Consider the following 11522-nt stretch of genomic DNA (forward strand, 5'->3'; position numbering starts at 1 on the left):
GAGAACTGCGATTGGTGAGCCCTTCCTCCAGTCTTCGTGTGACAACTCTCAGATGCATTAGCTAAAGATGAGTTTTGTGCACCAGGTGGTCTTCTGACTAACCCACCCATTTGGTTCCCCTTTAGAGCTCCTGCAGCTCTGAACCTTCCCACAACTCTGCGTGAGTGTCAGTGTCTCATGTTGAATTTCCATCTTGACTCATCTGTCTCTAGGCGAAGATCCCTGCAAAGATTTAAATTGGGAACCAGACCTTGAGAATGTCTGTTCAGAGCATTTCACAGCTTCTGGATAAATGCATTTTCCTTCTTAACCCAATCTGTTTTCCTAATTCTGTCCAGCTGGTTCTTAAACAGCCCTGCTTTGAGGAAGCTGCCCAGCTAAGGTGGGTGCTTGTACTAACTCTTACCTCTACAAGGTACTCCTGTCCTTTTCAGCCTGCCCAGGATTCCCAAGAAAAAGATCCACGGTGAGAAGGGAGCTGCAGTTTGCTCACATGGCTCAGGAAACAGAAATTATGTCTATCCCAAAAGGGGCTTCCCGGGTGGCTCAATGGTAAAGAATCTGCCTGCCAATGCAGTAGACACAGGAGATGTGGATTCAGTCCCTGGGTCGGGAAGATCCCCTGGAGGAGAAAATGGCAACCCACTCCAGTATTCTTGCCTGGAGAATCTCATGGACAGAGAAGTCTGGCGGGCTATAGTCCAAAGGGTTGCAAAGAGTCGGACACAGTTGAGCAACTGGGCACACAAAAGACTAGTTCATTGAGGAGGTCTGATTGTCCTTTGGTCACATAATGTCTGGCACTCTCTGGGCTCTGTTGAACAGTGACAAAAGGAGCACTGCTTTTTTACTGAGTTTACAGTGACTGCTGTTTACCACTTTCTCGCTTATGCCCCTTGTTTCTTTTGCTGAACCTTGAGAAGGAGGAAAGATACAAAAGTAGTTTGTGGACAGAGCCACATGAGTGCTCTCCTGAAGACTAGAACTAGAGATAGCAGATTTGTTACGCCTCATGTCCTAAACACATTTTCTCTTGTCTGAGCCTTTGTTTTTCTGGAAAACTCAGACTGCTTAGGTGATGAGCTGAATGTGTTTGCATAGGCATATGGACAAGACAGACTCATCAGCCTCAGTTACAGCCTCTGGAGGTCCTAGCCCCTGGTGGATGTGCTAGGAAGAAGTAGGTTCTATGGGTGGTGTCCTACCTCTGAGGGTCTTTCTCAGTCTTGAGAGTGTGATCTTCTCGTGAGTGTAGGAAACTCAGACCCAAACCTGGTCACGACAGCCACTGCTCTGACCCCTTTAGGAGTGGCTACAGATCTGAGGGAGGGAATTCCAATTTCATCAGTCTTCGCTATATTTCTTGCATTAATAAACCCTTTACCTCTTTCTTCTGGCTGAAATATGAGGAGCTCCACAGTAAATTTGCCAAGACTTCCACTGAAATCTGACAGTTTTCAAGGTTTTTTTTTCCTTTCTGTATTTAGATGTGGTTATGGTTGCACTGTCAGCCCTTATCTCTTCTGTCATCCAGCCAGCTCCCAACTGGGTTAGGAGGTATTTGCTTTGCTGTCAGTGTTGGCTGCATAATGAGGTGGATGGTTAAGAAATGGGTTGTGTAGTGTCTCTGTAAATCTAAATTTTTTTCCTTGGTTGAGGGGGAAGCAGTATTATTGGAAGAAGGCAGTAGGGAGGCAAATGTTGGCTCTAGCTTCAACGCTTTCTCCTCAGGATCTTGGATAAGCCAAGGAAATCATTCTTAATTTAAAAGCTTGTTTTATCTACCGTATAGGGCTGCTGTTCTGTAATGACAGATTTCAAGGTGGCCCCCATAGACTGCCTGCTTCCTGGCCAGCAGGGCCTCATTTTGTTGTGCATGGTCATGAGGAATGTTGCAGGGCAGCAGAAGTAGGAAGGTTTGAGAGCCTGGTGTGGGCATGATGGGTGAATCCAATCTGCCCACCTGCTGTTAACCTGAGGAGGAGGGGATTATTTTATTAGATTAGGCCCAGAGGAGGTAGAATAGGAATGGCTTCACTGGATTGTTACTGGCTGACTAGAGCACTATTTTGAGAAGAATTCTGAGATTCTCTGGGCTCAAACAGTGTTTTTCCTGTCCTGTGGTTGCAGAGTAGAAAGAGGTATCATGTGTTTCACATTTTTGTCATTAATGCTCCAGGGCTTCAAGGGTCCCTGGATTATGCTTGGCATTGTGTTGCAGTGAACAACTTGAGTGTTCTTTGAAGATAAGGATAATTTCCTGATGAAATTTAACTGGAATTTCCTGATAATTCCACTAGAATTGTTGAATTATTTGGAATTAGGGCCATGTGAGAACCACCTGACTAGCAAGTCTCCAGGGAGGTGAGGCTGCCACTGGCAAAGGTCCAGGAAATTTGGGACTATGAGACCAGGGTCCTAAACCTTATGCACTTTAGATCAACATGATATTACTTTAGGTTTATTGTTCAGTCACTCAGTTGTGTCCCACTCTCTGCGACCCCATGGACTGCAGCACACCAAGCCTCCCTGTCCTTCACCATCTCCTGTAACTTGATCAAACTCATGTCCATTGAGTCAGTGATGCCATCCAACCATCTCATCCTCTGTCACCCCCTTCTCCTCCTGCCTTCAGTCTTTCCCAGCATCAGGGTCTTTTCCACTTGAGGTTAGTTAGTTTCTAATTTAGGTTAGTTAGTTCCTGATTCTAGATTCCAAAACGATCTGTGGGCCTGACTTCTGCAGTATAGAGGGCCTTCCTCAGCCCACCCTGTTTCTCTACTTCTGTCTAATCATTGCCTTGGCATAGCCTAAGGGAGTTCTTGTATTCTGGTTGGTTCTTTTGCTGTGGCTGTTCAGGAAGAACTAGACTAGGTACCTACTTTGAGAACGTGGTGTTGTTTGGTGTTAACTGCCCTTGGGACTTTACTTGTTCTCCAGCTTTGCCAAATGCAGACGCAGATTATATACATAGAAAACAAAAACCAAAAAGCAACCAAACAAAAAAACCTAGAGCTTATCTCAGTAGAAGGAACGACTCCTTTTGTATTATGCTCTGACTGTTTTTGCTGTGTTCTGTCTTCCCTCTGAAGCTGGGAGCTCCTCCGAGCATAGGGCTCCGTCTTCTGTCTCTCTGTATCCTCTAGCCCAGACATGAGCGAGGTGGATAGGCAGAGGAAAAGAAAGGAGGGGGAGAAGAGGTGGGGAGAAGAAATGGGGGAGGGGAGAGAGTAACATCTATATTTAGGGAGAGGGAGAGACACTCACGGAGGGTGTGTGAGTGAGCTTGCTGGTGAGGTCTGTGTGTGCGTGAGTGTGCTGGGAAAGGGGGTGTGTGCGCCGGGAATGTGTGAGGAGGGCTGGTGCCCTATGGGAGGTTGCAGGCAGGAAGCAGCTGGAGAGGAGGAGGAGCAGCAGCAGGAGCAGTAGCTGCCCTGCTTTCTGTCTCTGTCTCAAAGCCCGGAATCGATTGAGTTAGAATTCCACGTCCAGTCAAAGTTTGGCTGCTATAACCTTCAGCGGGCTGGTCGTCAGTATCCCCGCTCAGCAGAGAGGTGCAGACCAGATTGGATTCCTAGATTTGCAGCCAGCAAGACTCCTGCCCAGCCCGTCACTGAGGGAATTTCTCTGCCGGGTATTGTTCCTATCTTCAACTTTGCACCAAGGAGCCAGCTAGCTGGGTGCAGCGGGCAATAATTGCTCCTCAGCTCTCTGTTTGTTGGGTGGGCAAGCAGCTGTGCTGTGGCTTACAAAGTTCATCCTGTGGCTTCTCTGTCAAACCAAGGAGTGCTTCTGAATGGATTTCCTTTTAGAGACAGCACTTGCATTCTAAAACTTGAGAATTTGTGGTTCTCATGTGTTTTTTCCCCCCCTTTTCATTTCTTTAACTCTTATTTTGATTGCAGCAGCAAGGTAAGTGGTGTTGAGTGTATGACTGACTCTGAATGAGAAGCAGGGACAAAAGCAAAGCATTTGTGGGTGGAATATGGAGCAGCTACATTAATTACATAACTGCATGAGCCAACTGGCTGGTGGGGGGTCATTATAAGGAGTGAAAAACAGCATACTCAGCACTGAAGGTAGATTCTTCACGTGCACATGTTTATATGCTGATAACCTGACCGTCCATTCCTCCTTGAAACTCTCCTGTATGTATATAAATACCATCCACCCTTTCGTATATGTGCATACCTGTATACAAAGAATCTGTATCTCTCTCTTGATATGTTCATATGTTTATAAATAACCTGTGTGTTCCTCTCTTGTGTGCTACATATATATATATATATATATATATATATAAAAACAACTCATTCATTCATCTTACATAAATATACACAAGCTATCTTTCCTTTCATGTGCATGCGTATATATGTTCTTTTATCTCATACATGTATGCATATACCTACATAACCTTCCTATTCTTGCATATGCCTATGTATATTCAGAAACCTTTCCATTTTTCCAACGTGTGAGAGTGTGTTTAAATGTCTATACTGTGCTTCTGTCTAATGTGAGTATTAATTCATCCTCGTGTTTTTACTCTATATATACAGAAGTCATCTTGAGTTTTCTCTGATTTAAATGTGGACACACATGGGTAACAGATAATATGTCCACTTGTATCGTGCTTGTAAGATGAAAAAAGCACTAACTTTTGTAGATTGAGGACCCTGTTAAATCCCAGCTCTACTCAGTGACCTTGGTCAAGTCATTTAAACCCTCTGAACTTTATTTTCCTCATTTATGAAATCAGAATAGTAATTCTTAACTCTTACCTCACAGAATTGTTGTGACGATAAAATGGGAACCTTGTAAACTGTAAAATTTTAAACAATTTTACTACTGCCGTGTTTCCCTCTAGTGTGAGTTGTGTAGGATTGCATACCTTTGACCCAGCTGCATTGAGACTATGCTCTTGTCTGTGAGAGGTCTCTAAGTCTTCCCTGCGAAGGTGTAGCTTCTGTTGAAGTTACCATATTTTTCTTGTAAGTTTGCCCATAGTGTTGGACCTAGGCTACACGGAGTTGCATGGTCTCTAGAAAGAGTTGGGTTGAGAGAGAAAAGGTCTCATTCCCTGCAGGTTTGGGCCTTTGTTCTTTGTAGCCTTGGGGAGGATCGAGCCCGTCACCAAATGAGCTAGGATCCGAGTGAGCAGGTTAAAGGGAGAGTGAAAGAACAGAACATTCTACTGCCCCTGAGATGACAGTCTCTTCTTGGCAGTGAGCATCCACTGCCAGGTTTTAAAGGTTCTCCAGAGTGTCCCCCACCCTAACCTTCTAAAACTATGCTATTCAGTGTAGTAGCCACCAGCCACATGTGGTTGTTGAGTGCTTGAAGAGTGGCTAGTTTAAACTGAGATGTGCTGTAAGTGGAAGATACATACCAGAGTTCAAGGACTCAGTATGAAAAATAGAATGCCTATATATGATGATATTTTTAGATTGATTTTGTGTTGAAAGAATAATATCTTGGGTAATGGGGAAAATAAAATACATTAAAATTAATTTTACTTATTTCTTTTAATTTGTGCAGCTACTAGAAATGTTTAAAATTATATATGTGGCTCACATTCTGTTTCTGTTGAACAATGCGGTTCTAGACCCACCATCAGCACAAGGATGAAGGCAGCTCTTCCAGCTAGAGGGCAAGTGGAAGCCCCATGACGGCATCCCTGGGGAAGACACACAGGGTCTCTTTCTGCCAGTCTTGTATTCTGGAAAGATACCAGCTAACTGACAGTCTGGCAGAGGCTGGTGCTGCCAGTACTCTATTTATTTGTCCTGAGTGAGTCCCCCCGCCTCCAAATTGTGAGCAAGTATATTTGGGGAGAAGTTTCCAGCTTAGTTTTACCATGGAATGGGATTGTAAGCCATCAATCTATAAGAAAATCTAGAACTCAAAGGCAATATGTTTTTATGGGAATATAAATGGACTAGAAAGCAGAATACTTGGATTCTAAATCATCTCTGCCATCACTTACTTATTCCTTCCATGGCACTGAGCTCTCACTGTGTGCTGGGCTATATGCTTGGCATAGTAATGCCCTGTGCTAGGCATTAGGAATTAAAACACAAACAAGGCCCAGTTTTCTATATAATGGAGTTCACACTCACTTAAGCAAGAGCCTCCCACTTAGGTGTCTGCCAAAGTAAAATAGATGAACAACAAGGGTGTCATTCTAGGTCAAGTATTACAAACTTGGGTAATTGGGCTTCTGAGAAGCCTATATATTCACTGTTCTGCCTAAAGACTTTCAAATTTCAAATTTAGAAAAATGTATGATAGCCAAACAAAACTAGTCTGTAGGCTAGATAATAACGTGGTCTGAGATTCCAGGCCTTGATAAACTCTAAAGAACTCTTCCAACTCTAGCATTTTTTGATTTTGTGTCCTGGATCCATTTATTTAATGGCAAGATTTATTTTGTTTTAGTTTGAGCATCATATATGCCAGGCACTGTGTACTGAGGCTGCAGCAATGAACCAAACAGAGTCTTTGCTCACATTCTAGGTTGGGGAGAAAGATGATAAGCAGACAAATATATGATCTATCAGGTGGTAGTATCAATAAGTTCTGTGAAGACACTAGAGCAGAGTGAAAGGATGAAGAATGCGGGGGTGCAGGGGGTGGATAGGAGAGTGTTCAGGGGCTAGATTCCTACTCACATGCCATCTTCAGTTTACTCACAAGAGTCCAAGGTAGTAAAGAAAAAGAGAACATGGAGAGTGCTTAAGAAAAAAGCTGTTCTGGTACCTGTTAGAAATGGTAAGACAGACTTTATTCAGGGGGGCTATTATTCTGCAGTATTGTAAGAGGAGAAAGATTGAGCCCAACTCTGAACACAAGTGAGAATTTTTAGCCAAGGAACAGGGTGAGGGTCAGTGGATGGAAAATGACTAAGAGGAAGCATCAGGGGAAGAGAGGCATCTGGGTAAATGGACTTGAAGGGTTTTTGCTGGAATCAGGCCAGGGTGAGGGATAAGGAATTTGGTTTGATATCAAAGGTGGGGAATTTTCACTAAACTGACCCGGTGAAATGTTTGCTAAAATTGGACTAAACAGAGTCCAAGGACAGGGGCCTAGTCACAAAGAGGACTCCAAGGAGGCTGACTCAAGTTTGGGCAAAGAGTCTTTGTCAAGAGCATCCGAGTCTAGGTACATATGTATTTGTTTTATGGTTTGTTAGACTCTTCAGTATAATAAACCCTGGTACTGCTGGCAGGGCACCCTGGGAAGGGCACAGAATACCCAGCTCTCCTGACTGCTATTCAGTCTTCATTCTGGGGTCTTGATATACCAGCCCTCAGAAGGCAGCATCCTTTTCCATGCTACTGTACACCCCCTGAGGGTCTGTCTCCCTTCTTGGATACAGCGCTTGACGTTTTCTTTCCTTTACCATGTTCGGCTTCTGGCCAACAAATGGAGGGCCTCCTGAGGCAGGTGAGGAGGGGTGGCAACTACAGTACAGGGACCTCTGTTGTTGTTGTTCAGTCGCTTTGGACTCTTTGCAGCCCTGTGGACTGCAGTGTGCCAGGTTTCCCTGTCCTTCACTATCTCCCAGAATTTGTTCAAACTCAGGGACCTTGCTACACATTTGAGGAGCATTCTTCATTCCCTTTGGCTAATCTCAGCCTTTATACCTGTGACTCTGATCATTGTGTCTGACAAGATTCTCTGTGAGCATTGATAATTTCTCAAAGATTAACATCATAAGAGTACCCCTATTTGCCTTGGTCCTAGAAATTCATTTCCCACCATATTAGCCATACAGCATTATTGGTAAATGGCCCAGGAATGATCTGACTTCTGTGGGTGATATGGGGGAGGTAGGTAGGAGACGCAGAGCTCTTGGCTTTCTGCCTTCTGTGCTTGTTTCACACAGAATGAGAGGCTGCTTGATATATGTTCAAAGAGCCCTGGCCTATTCCCAGAGGTCTCCCCTTTGTTTCCTCCAAGCCAAGATTTGGGTCAGAAGCAATTTTACAAGGAATACTCACATTCCTAATGACATTTATTTGATAAGGCAGAGAGAGATGAAAGAACCAGGCATTTCAGAAAACCGAGAGCTTTTTTCTTCTTGACTCTTTGTGGCAGGCTGGTGCTGATGCGGTGTGGTATAAGGGATCTCCTCCCTGACATCATTCTCAGCTTTCCATAATTGAAACTTTGTTCCTTTTGATTAATTTATTTTGTTTTGGTATGTTCCCTTTTCAAAAGCAGGTATTCCTTGAAAGGGCCACCTTATTCTTCCCAGCCTTAGGCATTCCTTAGGAAAAGACTGCAGAAAGATATGGTCATTTTCAAGGGTGTATGTATGAAGTTTGGAGAGTTGACTTGAGTGGATAGGCCAAGTGGATAGGGCAGCATGACAGCACTGTGTACCTTGAAGGAAACTAGAGGGCTGGCTTTCAGCTGGTTGGGCCTCAAGGCCTCCTTATGCCTTTCCAGTTCAAGTATTACTTCTTCTTGGTGGCCTTTCCTGTCCTGCTTTTGCTGGACTTCCCATCAACTTCCCATTCCCCACCCTGGAATTAGGTGCTTGGTTTTCTGTTACAACTTCTGTTATAACATGTATCAGTTTGTGATAGTTTATATGCCTAACTCTGTTTCCAAACTTTAATATATTAGAGAGCAGGAATTGTGTCTTATATTCCTAGCACGTAGCTTAGTGCCTGGCACATTGATTGAACTGATTTAGAGATCAACTGTTTTACTCATGCTTTGGCCCCGGTTATCCCATTCCTGTGGACAGAAGTAGCAAAGAAAGGCTAAAGAAGGAGGGGGCCTTGAGCTGGACATCCTGGCTCTTCTGGTTGCCCTTTCAGCCCATCCTGTCTCCTGGTATCCTATGGCGTTCTGAGCAGAGTGACTGGGTTAATCCTCTGGGCATCACAGTGAGCTCTGTCCCCTGTTTCCAAACCTAAATAGGTGGACGACTGAGTGGCTTTGGCGCCTTTACAGAACCCATGTCCCTAGGAGGTGATTCTTAAGTTCAGAGTTCATCTGGGAGCTGCAGCTACCAATTCAGAAGAAGATTTAGAGGGTTTTGTTTGTTTAGTATGAACACAAGCATCTTTGTTTGAGCCCAGGAGGAGTTGCTCTGGGAGCTCTAGCTGGAAATTTCTTGTTTGTTTCTGATGTATTAAATAGGAAAGCAGGCAGCTCTGCCTTTAGACCTTCAGGATGCCACAGGAAAAGGCTCTGGATGGCAGTGGCTGTGCCATTGGTCCCCTGTGTGGCTGGCCAGCCAGTGGTGTAGGCACTGTACTCTTGGACCTGGCGAGACTGTCCAGGAAGTTAGGCCAGGCCCACCTGGAATACTGATCTGATGGGTAGAAGCAGATAGGCCCAAAGTTAACCTGGCCTGCACTGAAGCAATAGCAGGACAGTCAGCTTCAGTGTTGCTCCTGGAAAACTGCTTCCTCTAGACCAGAGTGGGGCCAGCCATGGAGGGCCTGGCAGTGCGTTCTGGGCCTCGTCAGCATTAGAAAGGAAGGCTCGGCCCATGCAGCTGTTCTTCCCCTTCCTCGTGCTTTCAGGTTGCCTGAGGGAGGGCGGCAAGCATCCTGTCACCTGAATGAAATGTTGGGAGTGAATATTTTGCTCTTCCCTTTTCTTACCTTAAAAAGAAAACTTCTAGAAGAAAGACGGACAAAAAGGGTCACTGTAATGGTTGTCATCCAGGCCTTGCTGCAGACCGTTAGAAGACACTGAGAAGGCTAGGGGTCCGGGGCTGGGATAGAAGTCATGGTTCGCTCAAATCATACCATTTAGGCAGCTGCACACTAGGCTTAGACACTGGTCTCCCTGCTTGTTTGTCTCAGGGTCTTGCCATGTCAGTAATAATAACTGTACTCCGGTGCTGTGCAGTTTACCAGTTACCAGTCTCTCATTTTATAACATCTCTGTGATGACCTCCCCCACTTTACAGATGAGGAAACTAAGGCACAGAGAGGAGAAGTGTTTAATCCAAGGTCACTGGTGAAGCAAGACTCAAACTTAAGGTCTAGGGATTCTCAGCCTAGTACCACTTGCTCGTGGCTTATACACAGAGCTTCCATCTTGGTTTAGTAAACGGTCTTTCTCCTTTGAGAGGAGCTTGAAAGGCAAATTGCCAGCTCTAGTCCATCAGGCTGGGGACATGGTTTAAAGCTAACACTGGGCACCAAGACCAAATCAGGGCACCCAGACCTTGCACCTTACGGAGAAAAGAGGGGTGCTTTGGAAATGTAGATTTTCTTCTTTTGGAAGGAGAGAAGTAAGAATTTGAGTCATTCCTGGAATTGGGGGCTTTGATGTCTAGGCAACTGGATCTCTAAACCCGAGACTCAGCAGTTCAGATTGTGCATGTATTGTCTGTCTGTATGAGTATCTGTCTCTCTCTCACACACACACACATACACACACACACACAGACTAGGTTGAGTTGACCATATTACGGGTATGGCTGATCCTCACCCCTTGAAACATTGAAGTAAAGCAGTAATGCTTAAAAAGCAGTAATTAGGCCTCTCCGATGCCTCACAGGATGGTTAAGAGTTCTTAAATGAAGAATTCCTTGATGAAGTAAGAGTTTTTACATGAGCTAGCGAGAAGGGAAGAATGAAAAGGAAATTAATCTAGTCTCTTGATTCTTGGCCTAGTTATTTCCAGTAAAAGAGGTCAGCTTCATCTTTATTTCAAGTCTTGGGACTTGTTCTTCTGGTTCTTCTTAGTCTGGAGAAGTCCAGTGCTTTTAATTTTCAGACCCACAGACTATAGTTGGTGGTCTTCCCCACAAATGATTGCTATGGGAGCAGTCAGCTTGTGTTCTTCACAGACAGTTTTCACTTTTTAGGGTTAACCTGAGTTAGGAGGAGGCAGGGGTGTTAGAAGATATAGAAATCTAGGTCAAATCTAGAAAATAGAGAAACCATCTCCAGTTGAAGAACAGGAAGGGTAGCGTGTCTCCCACCAACCTATCTGACCCACCCCCAGCTGACCCAGCAGAGCCAGAGAGTACTGGCAGTCCCGTGCACTCCCGGCCTTTCTGCTTCACCCTTTGTCCACTCTGCTCCTTCCCTACATTCTGCATTTTTCCAGTAAAAAGGGAATGGATTCCCACCCCACGCACCACCCCCCAGAAGGTAACAGTCATCTCTGTAAGTTACAGTCACTGGTAGCTTAGTATTTAGGGGCGAGACTGGTGGCAGGTCTTTTTTTCACCTTTTTGGAGAACAGCAGAGCACCCTGGAACCCTCTCCAATGTAACCAACTCCCCGCCTGCCACATGTATTGTTCTCTCCAGGCCATTCAGAGGGTTAGAGCAGCGCTCTGTTACTCCAGCAGTAGACAGCTAGGAAATCACTTTCTTGTCATGGTCCTCTCTCCAAGTGCAGAGTTGCTATCAATAAGCAGGGGGAAAACACTTTGTGCTATAAGCACAGGCAGGAGCAAACCTTTAAGTAGCTGAGTCTTCACCAGAACAACAAACTGGAGGGAAAAAAAAGAAACATTCCATGTCTTGTCTGTTACTGTGT

General features: G+C 44.8%; 1 protein-coding gene across 2 annotated transcripts in view; it reads left to right on the forward strand.

Annotated features, from left to right (window-relative positions):
• Nucleotides 1-11522, forward strand: part of UNC13B (unc-13 homolog B) — a 208364-nt gene that overhangs the window by 142520 nt on the left and 54322 nt on the right. The gene's annotated exons all lie outside the window — the stretch shown is intronic.

This window comes from Bubalus kerabau, chromosome 4 (assembly GCF_029407905.1).
Source record: "Bubalus kerabau isolate K-KA32 ecotype Philippines breed swamp buffalo chromosome 4, PCC_UOA_SB_1v2, whole genome shotgun sequence".
NCBI classification, from domain to species: Eukaryota; Metazoa; Chordata; class Mammalia; order Artiodactyla; family Bovidae; genus Bubalus; species Bubalus kerabau.